Below are 17,667 nucleotides of genomic sequence, written 5' to 3'. Positions count from 1 at the left end.
CAACTAGCATGAAATATCTCATAAGATTACAAAAATATGAGTAATCATTCATGACTTATTTACATGAAAACAAAATTACATATCCTTTATATCTAATCCATACACCAACGACCAAAAACACCTACAAACACTTTCATTCTTCAATTTTCTTCATCTAATTGAACTCTCTCAAGTTCTATCTTCAAGTTCTAAGTGTTCTTCATAAATTCCAAAAGTTCTAGTTTCATAAAATCAAGAATACTTTCAAGTTTGCTAGCTCACTTCCAATCTTGTAAGGTGATCATCCAACCTCAAGAAATCTTTGTTTCTTACAGTAGGTTATCATTCTAATACAAGGTAATAATCATATTCAAACTTTGGTTCAATTTCTATAACTATAACAATCTTATTTCAAGTGATGATCTTACTTGAACTTGTTTTCGTGTCATGATTTTGCTTCAAGAACTTTGAGCCATCCAAGGATCCATTGAAGCTAGATCCATTTTTCTCTTTTCCAGTAGGTTCATCCAAGGAACTTAAGGTAGTAATGATGTTCATAACATCATTCGATTCATACATATAAAGCTATCTTATTCGAAGGTTTAAACTTGTAATCACTAGAACATAGTTTAGTTAATTCTAAACTTGTTCGCAAACAAAAGTTAATCCTTCTAACTTGACTTTTAAAATCAACTAAACACATGTTCTATATCTATATGATATGCTAACTTAATGATTTAAAACCTGGAAACACGAAAAACACCGTAAAACCGGATTTACGCCGTCGTAGTAACACCGCGGGCTGTTTTGGGTTAGTTAATTAAAAACTATGATAAACTTTGATTTAAAAGTTTTTATTCTGAGAAAATGATTTTTATTATGAACATGAAACTATATCCAAAAATTATGGTTAAACTCAAAGTGGAAGTATGTTTTCTAAAATGGTCATCTAGACGTCGTTCTTTCGACTGAAATGACTACCTTTACAAAAACGACTTGTAACTTATTTTTCCGACTAGAAACCTATACTTTTTTTGTTTAGATTCATAAAATAGAGTTCAATATGAAACCATAGCAATTTGATTCACTCAAAACGGATTTAAAATGAAGAAGTTATGGGTAAAACAAGATTGGATAATTTTTCTCATTTTAGCTACGTGAAAATTGGTAACAAATCTATTCCAACCATAACTTAATCAACTTGTATTATATATTATGTAATCTTGAGATACCATAGACACGTATACAATGTTTCGACCTATCATGTCGACACATCTATATATATTTCGGAACAACCATAGACACTCTATATGTGAATGTTGGAGTTAGCTATACAGGGTTGAGGTTGATTCCAAAATATATATAGTTTGAGTTGTGATCAATACTGAGATACGTATACACTGGGTCGTGGATTGATTCAAGATAATATTTATCGATTTATTTCTGTACATCTAACTGTGGACAACTAGTTGTAGGTTACTAACGAGGACAGCTGACTTAATAAACTTAAAACATCAAAATATATTAAAAGTGTTGTAAATATATTTTGAACATACTTTGATATATATGTATATATTGTTATAGGTTCGTGAATCAACCAGTGGCCAAGTCTTACTTCCCGACGAAGTAAAAATCTGTGAAAGTGAGTTATAGTCCCACTTTTAAAATCTAATATTTTTGGGATGAGAATACATGCAGGTTTTATAAATGATTTACAAAATAGACACAAGTACGTGAAACTACATTCTATGGTTGAATTATCGAAATCGAATATGCCCCTTTTTATTAAGTCTGGTAATCTAAGAATTAGGGAACAGACACCCTAATTGACGCGAATCCTAAAGATAGATCTATTGGGCCTAACAAACCCCATCCAAAGTACCGGATGCTTTAGTACTTCGAAATTTATATCATATCCGAAGGGTGTCCCGGAATGATGGGGATATTCTTATATATGCATCTTGTTATTGTCGGTTACCAGGTGTTCACCATATGAATGATTTTTATCTCTATGTATGGGATGTGTATTGAAATATGAAATCTTGTGGTCTATTGTTACGATTTGATATATATAGGTTAAACCTATAACTCACCAACATTTTTGTTGACGTTTTAAGCATGTTTATTCTCAGGTGATTATTAAGAGCTTCCGCTGTCGCATACTTAAATAAGGACAAGATTTGGAGTCCATACTTGTATGATATTGTGTAAAAACTGCATTCAAGAAACTTATTTTGTTGTAACATATTTGTATTGTAAACCATTATGTAATGGTCGTGTGTAAACAGGATATTTTAGATTATCATTATTTGATAATCTACGTAAAGCTTTTTTAAAACCTTTATCTATGAAATAAAGGTTATGGTTTGTTTTAAAAATGAATGCAGTCTTTGAAAAACGTCTCATATAGAGGTCAAAACCTCGCAACGAAATCAATTAATATGGAACGTTTTTAATCAATAAGAACGGGACATTTCAATTAAGTCAGCTGTCCTCGTTAGTAACCTACAACTAGTTGTCCACAGTTAGATGTACAGAAATAAATCGATAAATATTATCTTGAATCAATCCACGACCCAGTGTATACGTATCTCAGTATTGATCACAACTCAAACTATATATATTTTGGAATCAACCTCAACCCTGTATAGCTAACTCCAACATTCACATATAGAGTGTCTATGGTTGTTCCGAAATATATATAGATGTGTCGACATGATAGGTCGAAACATTGTATACGTGTCTATGGTATCTCAAGATTACATAATATATAATACAAGTTGATTAAGTTATGGTTGGAATAGATTTGTTACCAATTTTCACGTAGCTAAAATGAGAAAAATTATCCAATCTTGTTTTACCCATAACTTCTTCATTTTAAATCCGTTTTGAGTGAATCAAATTGCTATGGTTTCATATTGAACTCTATTTTATGAATCTAAACAAAAAAAGTATAGGTTTCTAGTCGGAAAAATAAGTTACAAGTCGTTTTTGTAAAGGTAGTCATTTCAGTCGAAAGAACGACGTCTAGATGACCATTTTAGAAAACATACTTCCACTTTGAGTTTAACCATAATTTTTGGATATAGTTTCATGTTCATAATAAAAATCATTTTCTCAGAATAACAACTTTTAAATCAAAGTTTATCATAGTTTTTAATTAACTAACCCAAAACAGCCCGCGGTGTTACTACGACGGCGTAAATCCGGTTTTACGGTGTTTTTCGTGTTTCCAGGTTTTAAATCATTAAGTTAGCATATCATATAGATATAGAACATGTGTTTAGTTGATTTTAAAAGTCAAGTTAGAAGGATTAACTTTTGTTTGCGAACAAGTTTAGAATTAACTAAACTATGTTCTAGTGATTACAAGTTTAAACCTTCGAATAAGATAGTTTTATATGTATGAATTGAATGATGTTATGAACATCATTACTACCTTAAGTTCCTTGGATGAACCTACTGGAAAAGAGAAAAATGGATCTAGCTTCAATGGATCCTTGGATGGCTCAAAGTTCTTGAAGCAAAATCATGACACGAAAACAAGTTCAAGTAAGATCATCACTTGAAATAAGATTGTTATAGTTATAGAAATTGAACCAAAGTTTGAATATGATTATTACCTTGTATTAGAATGATAACCTACTGTAAGAAACAAAGATTTCTTGAGGTTGGATGATCACCTTACAAGATTGGAAGTGAGCTAGCAAACTTGAAAGTATTCTTGATTTTATGAAACTAGAACTTTTGGAATTTATGAAGAACACTTAGAACTTGAAGATAGAACTTGAGAGAGTTCAATTAGATGAAGAAAATTGAAGAATGAAAGTGTTTGTAGGTGTTTTTGGTCGTTGGTGTATGGATTAGATATAAAGGATATGTAATTTTGTTTTCATGTAAATAAGTCATGAATGATTACTCATATTTTTGTAATCTTATGAGATATTTCATGCTAGTTGCCAAATGATAGTTCCCACATGTGTTAGGTGACTCACATGGGCTGCTAAGAGCTGATCATTGGAGTGTATATACCAATAGTACATACATCTAAAAGCTGTGTATTGTACGAGTACGAATACGGGTGCATACGAGTAGAATTGTTGATGAAACTGAACGAGAATGTAATTGTAAGCATTTTTGTTAAGTAGAAGTATTTTGATAAGTGTATTGAAGTCTTTCAAAAGTGTATAAATACATATTAAAAAACTACATGTATATACATTTTAACTGAGTCGTTAAGTCATCGCTAGTCGTTACATGTAAGTGTTGTTTTGAAACCTTTAGGTTAACGATCTTGTTAAATGTTGTTAACCCAATGTTTATAATATCAAATGAGATTTTAAATTATTATATTATCATGATATTATCATGTATGAATATCTCTTAATATGATATATATACATTAAATGTCTTTACAACGATAATCGTTACATATATGTCTCGTTTAAAAATCATTAAGTTAGTAGTCTTGTTTTTACATATGTAGTTCATTGTTAATATACTTTATGATATGTTTTCTTATCATAGTATCATGTTAACTATATATATATATCCATATATATGTCATCATATAGTTTTTACAAGTTTTAATGTTCGTGAATCACCGATCAACTTGGATGGTCAATTGTCTATATGAAACATATTTCAATTAATCAAGTCTTAACAAGTTTGATTGCTTAACATGTTGGAAACATTTAATCATGTAAATATCAATCTCAATTAATATATATAAACATGGAAAAGTTCGGGTCACTACAGTACCTACCCGTTAAATAAATTTCGTCCCGAAATTTTAAGCTGTTGAAGGTGTTGACGAATCTTCTGGAAATAGATGCGGGTATTTCTTCTTCATCTGATCTTCACGCTCCCAGGTGAACTCGGGTCCTCTACGAGCATTCCATCGAACCTTAACAATTGGTATCTTGTTTTGCTTAAGTCTTTTAACCTCACGATCCATTATTTCGACGGGTTCTTCGATGAATTGAAGTTTTTCGTTGATTTGGATTTCATCTAACGGAATAGTGAGATCTTCTTTAGCAAAACATTTCTTTAAATTCGAGACGTGGAAAGTGTTATGTACAGCCGCGAGTTGTTGAGGTAACTCTAGTCGGTAAGCTACTGGTCCGATACGATCAATAATCTTGAATGGTCCAATATACCTTGGATTTAATTTCCCTCGTTTACCAAATCGAACAACGCCTTTCCAAGGTGCAACTTTAAGCATGACCATCTCTCCAATTTCAAATTCTATATCTTTTCTTTTAATGTCAGCGTAGCTCTTTTGTCGACTTTGGGCGGTTTTCAACCGTTGTTGAATTTGGATGATCTTCTCGGTAGTTTCTTGTATAATCTCCGGACCTGTAATCTGTCTATCCCCCACTTCACTCCAACAAATCGGAGACCTGCACTTTCTACCATAAAGTGCTTCAAACGGCGCCATCTCAATGCTTGAATGGTAGCTGTTGTTGTAGGAAAATTCTGCTAACGGTAGATGTCGATCCCAACTGTTTCCGAAATCAATAACACATGCTCGTAGCATGTCTTCAAGCGTTTGTATCGTCCTTTCGCTCTGCCCATCAGTTTGTGGATGATAGGCAGTACTCATGTCTAGACGAGTTCCTAATGCTTGCTGTAATGTCTGCCAGAATCTTGAAATAAATCTGCCATCCCTATCAGAGATAATAGAGATTGGTATTCCATGTCTGGAGATGACTTCCTTCAAATACAGTCGTGCTAACTTCTCCATCTTGTCATCTTCTCTTATTGGCAAGAAGTGTGCTGATTTGGTGAGACGGTCAACTATTACCCAAATAGTATCAAAACCACTTGCAGTCCTTGGCAATTTAGTGATGAAATCCATGGTAATGTTTTCCCATTTCCATTCCGGGATTTCGGGTTGTTGAAGTAGACCTGATGGTTTCTGATGCTCAGCTTTGACCTTAGAACACGTCAAACATTCTCCTACGTATTTAGCAACATCGGCTTTCATACCCGGCCACCAAAAATGTTTCTTGAGATCCTTGTACATCTTCCCCGTTCCAGGATGTATTGAGTATCTGGTTTTATGAGCTTCTCTAAGTACCATTTCTCTCATATCTCCAAATTTTGGTACCCAAATCCTTTCAGCCCTATACCGGGTTCCGTCTTCCCGAATATTAAGATGCTTCTCCGATCCTTTGGGTATTTCATCCTTTAAATTTCCCTCTTTTAAAACTCCTTGTTGCGCCTCCTTTATTTGAGTAGTAATGTTATTATGAATCATTATATGCATAGATTTTACTCGAATGGGTTCTCTGTCCTTCCTGCTCAAGGCATCGGCTACCACATTTGCCTTCCCCGGGTGGTAACGAATCTCAAAGTCGTAATCATTCAATAATTCAATCCACCTACGCTGCCTCATATTCAGTTGTTTCTGATTAAATATGTGTTGAAGACTTTTGTGGTCAGTATATATAATACTTTTGACCCCATATAAGTAGTGCCTCCAAGTCTTTAATGCAAAAACAACCGCGCCTAATTCCAAATCATGCGTCGTATAATTTTGTTCGTGAATCTTCAATTGTCTAGACGCATAAGCAATCACCTTCGTTCGTTGCATTAATACACAACCGAGACCTTGCTTTGATGCATCACAATAAATCACAAAATCATCATTCCCTTCAGGCAATGACAAAATAGGTGCCGTAGTTAGCTTTTTCTTCAATAACTGAAATGCTTTCTCTTGTTCATCATTCCATTCAAATTTCTTCCCTTTATGCGTTAATGCAGTCAAGGGTTTTGCTATTCTGGAAAAGTCTTGGATGAACCTTCTGTAGTAACCAGCTAGTCCTAAAAACTGGCGTATGTGTTTCGGAGTTTTCGGGGTTTCCCACTTTTCAACAGTTTCTATCTTTGCCAGATCCACCTTAATACCTTCTTTGTTCACTATGTGACCGAGGAATTGAACTTCTTCCAACCAAAATGCACACTTTGAAAACTTAGCGTACAATTCTTCCTTCCTCAATACTTCTAACACCTTTCTCAAATGTTCACCGTGTTCTTGGTCATTCTTTGAGTAAATAAGTATGTCATCAATGAAAACAATGACAAACTTGTCAAGGTATGGTCCACACACTCGGTTCATAAGGTCCATGAACACAGCTGGTGCATTAGTTAAACCAAACGGCATGACCATAAACTCGTAATGACCGTAACGTGTTCTGAAAGCAGTCTTTGGAATATCATCTTCTTTCACCCGCATTTGATGATACCCGGAACGTAAATCAATCTTTGAATAAACAGACGAGCCTTGTAGTTGATCAAATAAGTCGTCGATTCTCGGTAGTGGGTAGCGGTTGTAGTGACCCGAACTTTTCCATGTTTATATATATTAATTGAGATTGATATTTACATGATTAAATGTTTCCAACATGTTAAGCAATCAAACTTGTTAAGACTTGATTAATTGAAATATGTTTCATATAGACAATTGACCACCCAAGTTGATCGGTGATTCACGAACGTTAAAACTTGTAAAAACTATATGATGACATATATATGGATATATATATATATATATAGTTAACATGATACTATGATAAGAAAACATATCATAAAGTATATTAACAATGAACTACATATGTAAAAACAAGACTACTAACTTAATGATTTTTAAACGAGACATATATGTAACGATTATCGTTGTAAAGACATTTAATGTATATATATCATATTAAGAGATATTCATACATGATAATATCATGATAATATAATAATTTAAAATCTCATTTGATATTATAAACATTGGATTAACAACATTTAACAAGATCGTTAACCTAAAGGTTTCAAAACAACACTTACATGTAACGACTAACGATGACTTAACGACTCAGTTAAAATGTATATACATGTAGTGTTTTAATATGTATTTATACACTTTTGAAAGACTTCAATACACTTATCAAAATACTTCTACTTAACAAAAATGCTTACAATTACATCCTCGTTCAGTTTCATCAACAATTCTACTCGTATGCACCCGTATTCGTACTCGTACAATACACAGCTTTTAGATGTATGTACTATTGGTATATACACTCCAATGATCAGCTCTTAGCAGCCCATGTGAGTCACCTAACACATCTGGGAACCATCATTTGGCAACTAGCATGAAATATCTCATAAAATTACAAAAATATGAGTAATCATTCATGACTTATTTACATGAAAACAAAATTACATATCCTTTATATCTAATCCATACACCAACGACCAAAAACACCTACAAACACTTTCATTCTTCAATTTTCTTCATCTAAGTGATCTCTCTCAAGTTCTATCTTCAAGTTCTAAGTGTTCTTCATAAATTCCAAAAGTTCTAGTTTCATAAAATCATGAATACTTTCAAGTTTGCTAGCTCACTTCCAATCTTGTAAGGTGATCATCCAACCTCAAGAAATCTTTGTTTCTTACAGTAGGTTATCATTCTAATACAAGGTAATAATCATATTCAAACTTTGGTTCAATTTCTATAACTATAACAATCTTATTTCAAGTGATGATCTTACTTGAACTTGTTTTCGTGTCATGATTCTGCTTCAAGAACTTCGAGCCATCCAAGGATCCATTGAAGCTAGATCCATTTTTCTCTTTTCCAGTAGGTTTATCCAAGGAAATTAAGGTAGTAATGATGTTCATAACATCATTCGATTCATACATATAAAGCTATCTTATTCGAAGGTTTAAACTTGTAATCACTAGAACATAGTTTAGTTAATTCTAAACTTGTTCGCAAACAAAAGTTAATCTGGTGTAACAACCCGTCCTTATCCACCTGGACGAAGTCATCAACATTTGGTCCCACTGCGATGATCGAGTCCAAGTAATGTCCTTAAATTGAGCAAATGCACAGCGGAAGACTTAATTCGTACCTGAGAATAAACATGCTTTAAAGTGTCAACCAAAAGGTTGGTGAGTTCATAGGTTTATCATAACAATCATTTCAATATGTTAATAGACCACAAGATTTCCATTTATAAATATATGTACACTCGCAAGTGTATAAAAGTATTCTATAAGTTGTAGGCACCCGGTAACAAGCCTTAACGTTCATGTTTTACCCTCTAAAGTACACCAGATCAGGTGTGTTTAAAATAACCTCGAAGTACTAAAGCATCCCATAGTCAGGATGGGGTTTGTCAGGCCCAATAGATCTATCTTTAGGATTCGCGCCTACCGTACATAGACAAGTAGTTTAATGTTACCAAGCTAAGGGTATATTTCTGGTTTAAACCCACGTAGAATTAGTTTTAGTACTTGTGCCTATTTCGTAAAACATTTATAAAAACAGCGCATGTATTCTCAGTCCCAAAAATATATATAAAAGGGAGCAAATGAAACTCACACTAATGTATTTTGTAGTAAAAATACATATGACGACATTGAACAATGCAGGGTTGGCCTCTGATTCACGAACCTATTATTCAATCATGTATATTAATACATGTAATGGTAATCGAACAAATATATATATATATTATTAGTGATATATTTGTATATCAATAACTTATATATTTCATTACATTCATTATATATATATTTTAAATAAATAAAAATATAAATTTCTGTTAGGTTCTATGTACTAGATACATTTTTATTTATATATATCATTTGTCTGTTAAAACAGTATTTTTAATAATGCTAAGATAATATTTGTAATGATAAAAATAATAATATTGATAATACTAATAATAATACTTATAATAAGTAGTAAAAATAATAATAATCTTAATATCCACAGTAATGATTATAATAATAATTATAGTTATAATAAAATTCATTTTAATGCTAATAATATGTAATTACATTATTATAGTAATGCTAATAATTAATTTATCCATAATAACAATAATAATTATAATTATAACTATAATTATAATAATAATAATAATATTTGATTGTTAATACTTTTATTAGTATTAATAATAATATTAATAGTTATAATTCTAATAATAATAATAATTAAAATCATAATAATAATAATGATAAAAATTATAATTCTAATAATAATAACAATAATAATGATAATAAAGGTTTTTGGAAATCAAGAACTACCTCAAAAAGCCTTTTGTAAAAATAAAGTCCCAAACCGGGTTCGAACCCGAGACCCCTCGATTAACACACATGTCCCTAACCATCTCGCTGTTGTTTACTTTTCTGTTTTAAACCCCTGATTAATGTTTATAACCCGTATTACATATTTATCTTCTTCTTCAAATTCAAAACGAGCAAAGATCATAACTCATTCAATCCCTCAGTTAAACAATTGATTTAAAACTCGTAATAAGATGTGTACTTAAAACAGAAAACGATTTTTGTGATTAACAAAAAAAACAAAATAAAAAAAAATGAAAAGAAACTGCTGCTGCTGTTTGCGACGAGAAATAAAAGAAAAAAAAAATATGATTTAGATTTTTACAACTTTTTAGCCAAAGATTACAACATGAAATATCTTTTAATTCGTTCAATGAAACTTTAAAAATTATCAATTTTACAAGAAATCAACTCCAGATTATGAATTCGAATTTGTAAAGAACTGTTTGACTTTTCAAGATTATCTTTGACTTCGAAATTCCTCTTTGATTTAATGAATTGAGAAATGATATTTTGCAGAAAGATTGATTAATTGATTTCTAAACTAACTGCACTTTTAGATTTTTAAATGATGGTCGAATTCGAATTATGAAATAGCTTGTCAAGAACACAGGTTACGGTAAAGAGAAAAATAAAAAAAATAAAAATTGCTTCTGTGAAAGAGAAATTGAAACCGATGGATTCAGTATAAGGATTTGAACGACTCCCCTTTATCAAATATAATACAATCGATTTCATTATCAGGGAGGTCCCATCGACAATTAACCACAGTAGGAGAAGGACAGCGAAGAAAAAAAAAGAAAACAGACAAATAAATAATGAATCTGATATCTGATATCATTTATGCATATGAACCGGTATCTATTAAAAATATATAATTGTATTTATATGTATGTATTTATCTGTATACATATATTTATGTATATATCATATTAAATTTTTGTAGTATTACCTAATAATATAAATCTATTAATAAATTTAAACATTTTATTAATTTCAATAAAAATAGAAAAACTAATAATAATAGAAATATAATAATAATATTAATAACAATTTTATCGAAATTATACTAAAAATAAAAGTAAATATAAAATGATACTAATAATAATATTGATTATGATATTAATATTATTAATGATATTAATAATATATTGTATTATTATTATTATTATTATTTTTTTATAATATTAATAATAATTTTAATGATAATGGTAGTAAAACTGATAATAATAATAATAATCTTAATAATAACTAAAGTCATAATTTTGACTACTAACTATAATCATAATGATATTACTAATAACAATGTATCAAATTTCATATATATCTTATATATATCTAATAATAATAATACTGATATTAATATTAATAATAATAATAAAAATAATCACATTGATATAACAACTTATATTTTAAATTTGTAGTTTAATATACTAATATTACATATTACTAATTATGTAATGTCTAATAATTATATAATATATATATATATATATATTTACATTTTTTTTTTTTACAACAATGGTTCGTGAATCGTCGGGAATAATCAAAGGATAACGGATTTCATGAATATAGATTTCAAGGTTTTCGAGACTCAATATTACAGATTTTGCTTATCGTGTCGGAAACATATAAAGATTAAGGTTTAAATTTGGTCGAAAATTTCCGGGTCATTACAGTACCTACCCGTTAAAGAAATTTCGTCCCCGAAATTTGATCGAGATCGTCATGGCTAACAATAAAGATGTTTTCGTGACGAATATGAGTTGATAAATAGAGTTTTATTATTTTTGATTAATATAGATAAAACGATTCGATTACTCGAAGAGTACGAGTGAAGCTATCGCAAAAGATTGAAATAAAGACATAGAGATTCGTCTTAACTTTTGACGTAGTCACGATTGAATTCCGGAATTCAAGGAATTCAGAGAAAATCTTGGAAATCTATAAGATCTGATTCTTCGGGATTTATGGAAATTAAGATCTCTTTAATTTAATGCGATTATCTGTCTCGATTGCTTTGTCTGGTATCTTCTCTATAAATGAACTTCTTTCGTTCTATTATTTTCACCACTCCAATTCTTTCTTCTCGATGCATACTTTCAAACCATTGTGAAAATGCTTAATCCAATTCTTATCGTTGTCCTCATCCTTACTATCGCAACATTCATTTCTCCTTTTCCAACTTCCACCAGAGGAATCTTCTTTCTTCTACTTCGCCTTTGGGGTTATAGTGTTTTTAATTCTCCCGTGTCTTTATGTTGCGATAAACATTTTCATACACGGTTTGTAATTTATGCGTTGTTATCGGGCTTTATATTCTCCCTTATATTTTGAAGCTCTATGCTTTTGTTTTCTCTTCCCGACTTCAAGTCAAGCGAATAATGGTTCAGAATTCGTAGATATAGAATTTTGAATGATTATAATGTTCTAAGTAGGAAGGAACGTGATAGTACGATTTGATTTTCAAATTTATCAAAATTACTGAAGCTAGAACTATCAAGAATATATTCTTCTTGATATGTTCGGAGGTTATGTAGAATGAAAGGATTATGTAACACGACACATGATGATGGTATAATCTACTTTAAACCATCATCACATTTTATTAGAAACTCAGCATGACTTACTGTAATATAATCACGTTGGCCAAGCGTCATTATATTATAATAACCCATGCTTCAATTCCCAACACTTCTCCACAATACATTCATAATTTACATTTAGATTTTACAGAAGTTTCCAATATAATGGAATACTGAAAACACGAAGAGGTAGATAATTTCGGACAAGAATATTTATGAAAATATCTTTAGAAATATCGAAGATATTTATGATGATATTTTGGAATTTCTAAGTTCGAGAGTTGATGAAGAAAAAGTGTTTGCAAAATTTTAACATGACTTCGGAACAAGATATTCTCTAAATATTTCGGCGGTTCCAGAATTACCTGGATTCTTTGAATATAGGGTTTGGTCCTTGTATTTGTTCTTTGTTTCCTTCACGGTTAACTCAATCCATTTTTCAATACCAAATTTTCTATCGAGCGTTCCTAATACTCCATTCTTCATCATCAAACTCTTGGCCGTTCAGACCATCTGCGATTTTGTAGTTGAACTAGAAATGGGAGTATAAATCATAGCAAATAGAAGAGAGCATTAACTGTGGATGACAATGATTATAGAAGAAGCAAGAACTTTGAAATATAAGGGAAGATATAAAACCCAACAACAACCCATAAATCACAAACCGTATATATCAATGCATATAGCAATATAAAGACACGAGAGAACTAAAAACACTATAAAACCAAGAGTATAGTAGAAGTAAATAGATTCTTCCGGAGGCAGATGAAAAAGAAGAGCGACAGATATGAAAGTAAGGAGTATATCAAGAATCAGCACTGGATGAAGCATATTGACAAATACTTTAAAATATGAGTTGAGAAGGTGTGAGTTATAAGAAAACAAATGAGGTGGATTTATAGTGAAATATCCGACAGAGAAATCGAAATGGATTATCGCATTAATTCGAAGAGGATCATAATTTCCTTAATCGCCGAATAATCAAATCCAATATAGATTACAAAGATTTTCTTTTCGGAGATCAATCGTGATGACGTCAAAAGATACGACGAATCACTATTATCTTATTTCATTCATTTACGATAACTTCACTCACACGCTTCGGGTAATCGAATTATTTTATCCATTCTTCTTGAACATGATAAAACTCTATAATCGTTATAATAACATTCTCATTGTTAGTCATGAGGACCTCTATCAAATTTCGGGGACGAAATTTCTTTAACGGGTAGGTACTGTGACGACCCGGAAATTTCCGATCAAATTTAAACTTTAATCTTTATATTATTCCGACACGATAAGCAAAGTTTGTTAAGTTAAATCTCAAGAATATTAAACTGTGTTCATACATTCATTATAACCTCGACCAAATTCCGACGATTCACCAACCGTTATATATAAATAGATATGTATATGTATATATATATTATAACTTGAGAATCTTAATAAAGTATTAAACGTATAATACTTTACACGAACATATTTGTTTCAATATGATTTTCGACGAAATTAAAAAAAAATATTAAATGATTGAATTATCAGAAACATTGAATTATGATTACAAGTCTCTGTTGAGAGGTCCACTATGATTTGAGAAAATCTATTCCTCTTAACGATATTCAGAATAATTTGTAAAGCTATTTATAAATAAAAACAAAAAGTGTCATTTACGAAAGTTAGACAAAAGTTAGTGGAGAATTGGTTTCCATAATATTCTATTAATCTATTTTCAAACGTACAAAGACGTTTTCAGTTTAAAAAGAACTTTATTATTAAAACGTATATAACTTTTATAAATATCTAGAATCACTTTTGACAACTCATTACTTAACCAGTATAATAAATATAACGATATTTATATTTTATTTCATTAAATATATATAACGATTTAAATTAATATTATATATATTTATACGCTTATTATACATACATAGTTTTTATACTTTTACTATACTTTAACTTTACCTTTATTTTACTTTTACTTTACTTTGACTTTAATAATTCACTTTAATAATTCATACTTTAATAATTCACTTTAATAATTCATACTTTAATAATTCACTTTAATAATTCAAAAATCTATTATAAATAGAATTTAACAGGTTTCATTATTTCATAGAAACTTGAAAATATATTTCTCTAAACTCTCTCAATCGATTTATATATATATATATATATATATATATATATATATATATATATATATATATATATATATATATTTGCTCTGTATTATTTCAAGATATTATTAGTATACATAAAATATTACGACGGAGTGATGTCCGAGTGATTTCAAAATAGTTTTTTGAATGAGTCGAAGCTAAGGAAATTATGGGTTATAGCTATGGAGGTGATGGGTATGGTTCATGGGTATGCTCGTGAGGTCAATCTAGTGTTTATCATCTCCGTTGCGTCTACGTACTTTCCTGCAATATTGAATCTCAATATTGATACGTTCGTGAATCCGAGGCCAACCTTGCACTTGTTAAATGATGTTATATGTATTTTTACTACGAAATACAGTATGGTGAGTTTCATTTGCTCCCTTTTTAATTGTTTTTGCAATATATATTTTTGGGCTGAGAATACATGCGCTGTTTTATAAATGTTTTACGAAGTAGGCACAAGTACTAAAACTAATTCTATGTGGGTTTAAACCAGAAATATACCCTTAGCTTGGTAACATTAAACTACTTGTCTATGTACGGTAGGCGCGAATCCTAAAGATAGATCTATTGGGCCTGACAAACCCCATCCTGACTATGGGATGCTTTAGTACTTCGAGGTTATTTTAAACACACCTGATCTGGTGTACTTCAGAGGGTAAAACATGAATGTTAAGGCTTGTTACCGGGTGCCTACAATTTATAGAATACTCTTATACACTTGCGAGTGTACATATATTTATAAACGGAAATCTTGTGGTCTATTAATATATTGAAATGATTGTTATGATAAACCTATGAACTCACCAACCTTTTGGTTGACACTTTAAAGCATGTTTATTCTCAGGTATTAAAGAAATCTTCCGCTGTGCATTAGCTCATTTTAAGGATATTACTTGGAGTCATTCATGGCATATTTTGAAAGACGTTGCATTCGAGTCATTGAGTTCATCAAGATTATTATTATGTCAATTATAGTTGGATGTATTATGAAATGGTGTGCATGCCGTCAACTTTTGTTGTAAAGAAAGTTTGTCTTTTAAAAACGAATGCAATGTTTGTAAAATGTATCATATAGAGGTCAAAATACCTCGCGATGTAATCAACTATCTGTGATGACCCGTCCTTATCCCCCTGGACGGAATCAACAACATCTGGTCCCATCGCGATGATCGACTCCATATAATGTTCTTAACACGAGCAAATGCACAGCGGAAGACTTTATTCGTACCTGAGAATAACATGCTTAAAAATGTCAACATAAAGTTGGTGAGATATATAGGTTTGATGCTAACAGCGTTATAACTATGGACCACAAGATTTCATATTTATAAACATAATACACTCGCAAGTGTATGAAAAGCATTCTAAGTTGTGGGCACCCGGTAACTAGCCTTAACAAGAGTGTGTACCCCTGAGTTATAATAATATGTGCACCGAATCAAGTGCGTTCTGTTAACCTCGAAGTACTAAACACCCGTTCTTCTAGTTTACTAGAACAACATCTGGGTGGGGGTGTAAAACCCGATAGATCTATCTTTAGGATTCGCGCCTACCAGTTCATAAACCAATAGTTAAAGTTACCAAGCTAGGGGATTTTTGATTCAAACCCATGTAGAACGTAATTTTAGTCACTTGTATCCATAACGTAAATCATTTATAAAAACAGCGCATGTATTCTCAGCCCAAAAATATTTAAAGTTTAAAAGGGACTATATACTCACCATACAGTATTTTGTAGTAAAAATACATATAACATCACTGATCAAGTGTTGGCCTCGGATTCACGAACCTTCTAATCAAGTTCTAAAAAGAATGACCAATGCAAGGCTCGAACCCATGACCTCCTAAATACCCACTAACACCCTTTACCATGGCTCCAACTGTTGTCTTTCTGTTTTAGCTAATACCCGAAATCTTTTACTCCTTTATTCCGCCCGAAGTAAACCAAGATCTTGGCCCAACCACTATCTCGGCCCAATCATAAAAAAATGTGGTTAAACAAATCGAAGCCCAAAAGGGTACCGTTTTTAGTTCTGTAACAATATGAAGTGCAAGTGGGATAAGAGAAAAAGTATATCTGGAGTAATCTTTTAGTGGGGTTCGACTTTTAGAAGAAAACATAAACATATCAATATACAATTCGCTGTGATTATAATAATTATCACTCCCATACATCACGGTCGTTATCATCATCAATATCATAATTGTTTTCCCATCATCTTCTTCATGATCAAATAATCATCGTGCTTATTTTCGCGTTTATATTTCAAACAGTAACAGAAGACAAGAGGTTTCGGTGGTGGTGTTTTACTGAGAGCTCACGAAAGATTCGATAAGTAAGTGTCGTGGAGGTGGTGGTTGTTTTATCTGGTAGAAGCAAACAATTTAATTGGGTTTGATGGTGTCGCAAACCAAAGGGAAAAACAGAAAGAACTGCAGTATCAGTAGCGCAGGAAGAAAGAAAACACAAGGGATGAGGTTGAACGATGGTGGTTGTGATTAAGAAAGGGTGATGGCGGTTTGTTTGGTTGACAGAAAAATAGATATAGGAGTGGGTTTGTGGTGGTGGATGACGATTTTGTAAGGTGGTGTCTTGTTGATTATGATGCCGGAGGTGGTTTGTTTTTGGTGGTTATAATAGGATTTCACGATGAGAGAGAGGAAGAGAGATAGAGAGACGGTTTATCAATGGTGGTTTACGGTGGTGAGTTTGTGACGGACTCTTTAAGGATGGTAGTGTGAAGGAGGTGAAGGTGTGTAGTTGTTTATGGTTGTGAAGGTGATGTTGTAGAAGTTCAACAATT

This window comes from Rutidosis leptorrhynchoides, chromosome 9, assembly GCF_046630445.1.
Source record: "Rutidosis leptorrhynchoides isolate AG116_Rl617_1_P2 chromosome 9, CSIRO_AGI_Rlap_v1, whole genome shotgun sequence".
Taxonomy (NCBI): Eukaryota; Viridiplantae; Streptophyta; class Magnoliopsida; order Asterales; family Asteraceae; genus Rutidosis; species Rutidosis leptorrhynchoides.
The sequence above is the reverse complement of the archived record's forward strand: the minus strand, read 5'-3'. Positions refer to the sequence as shown.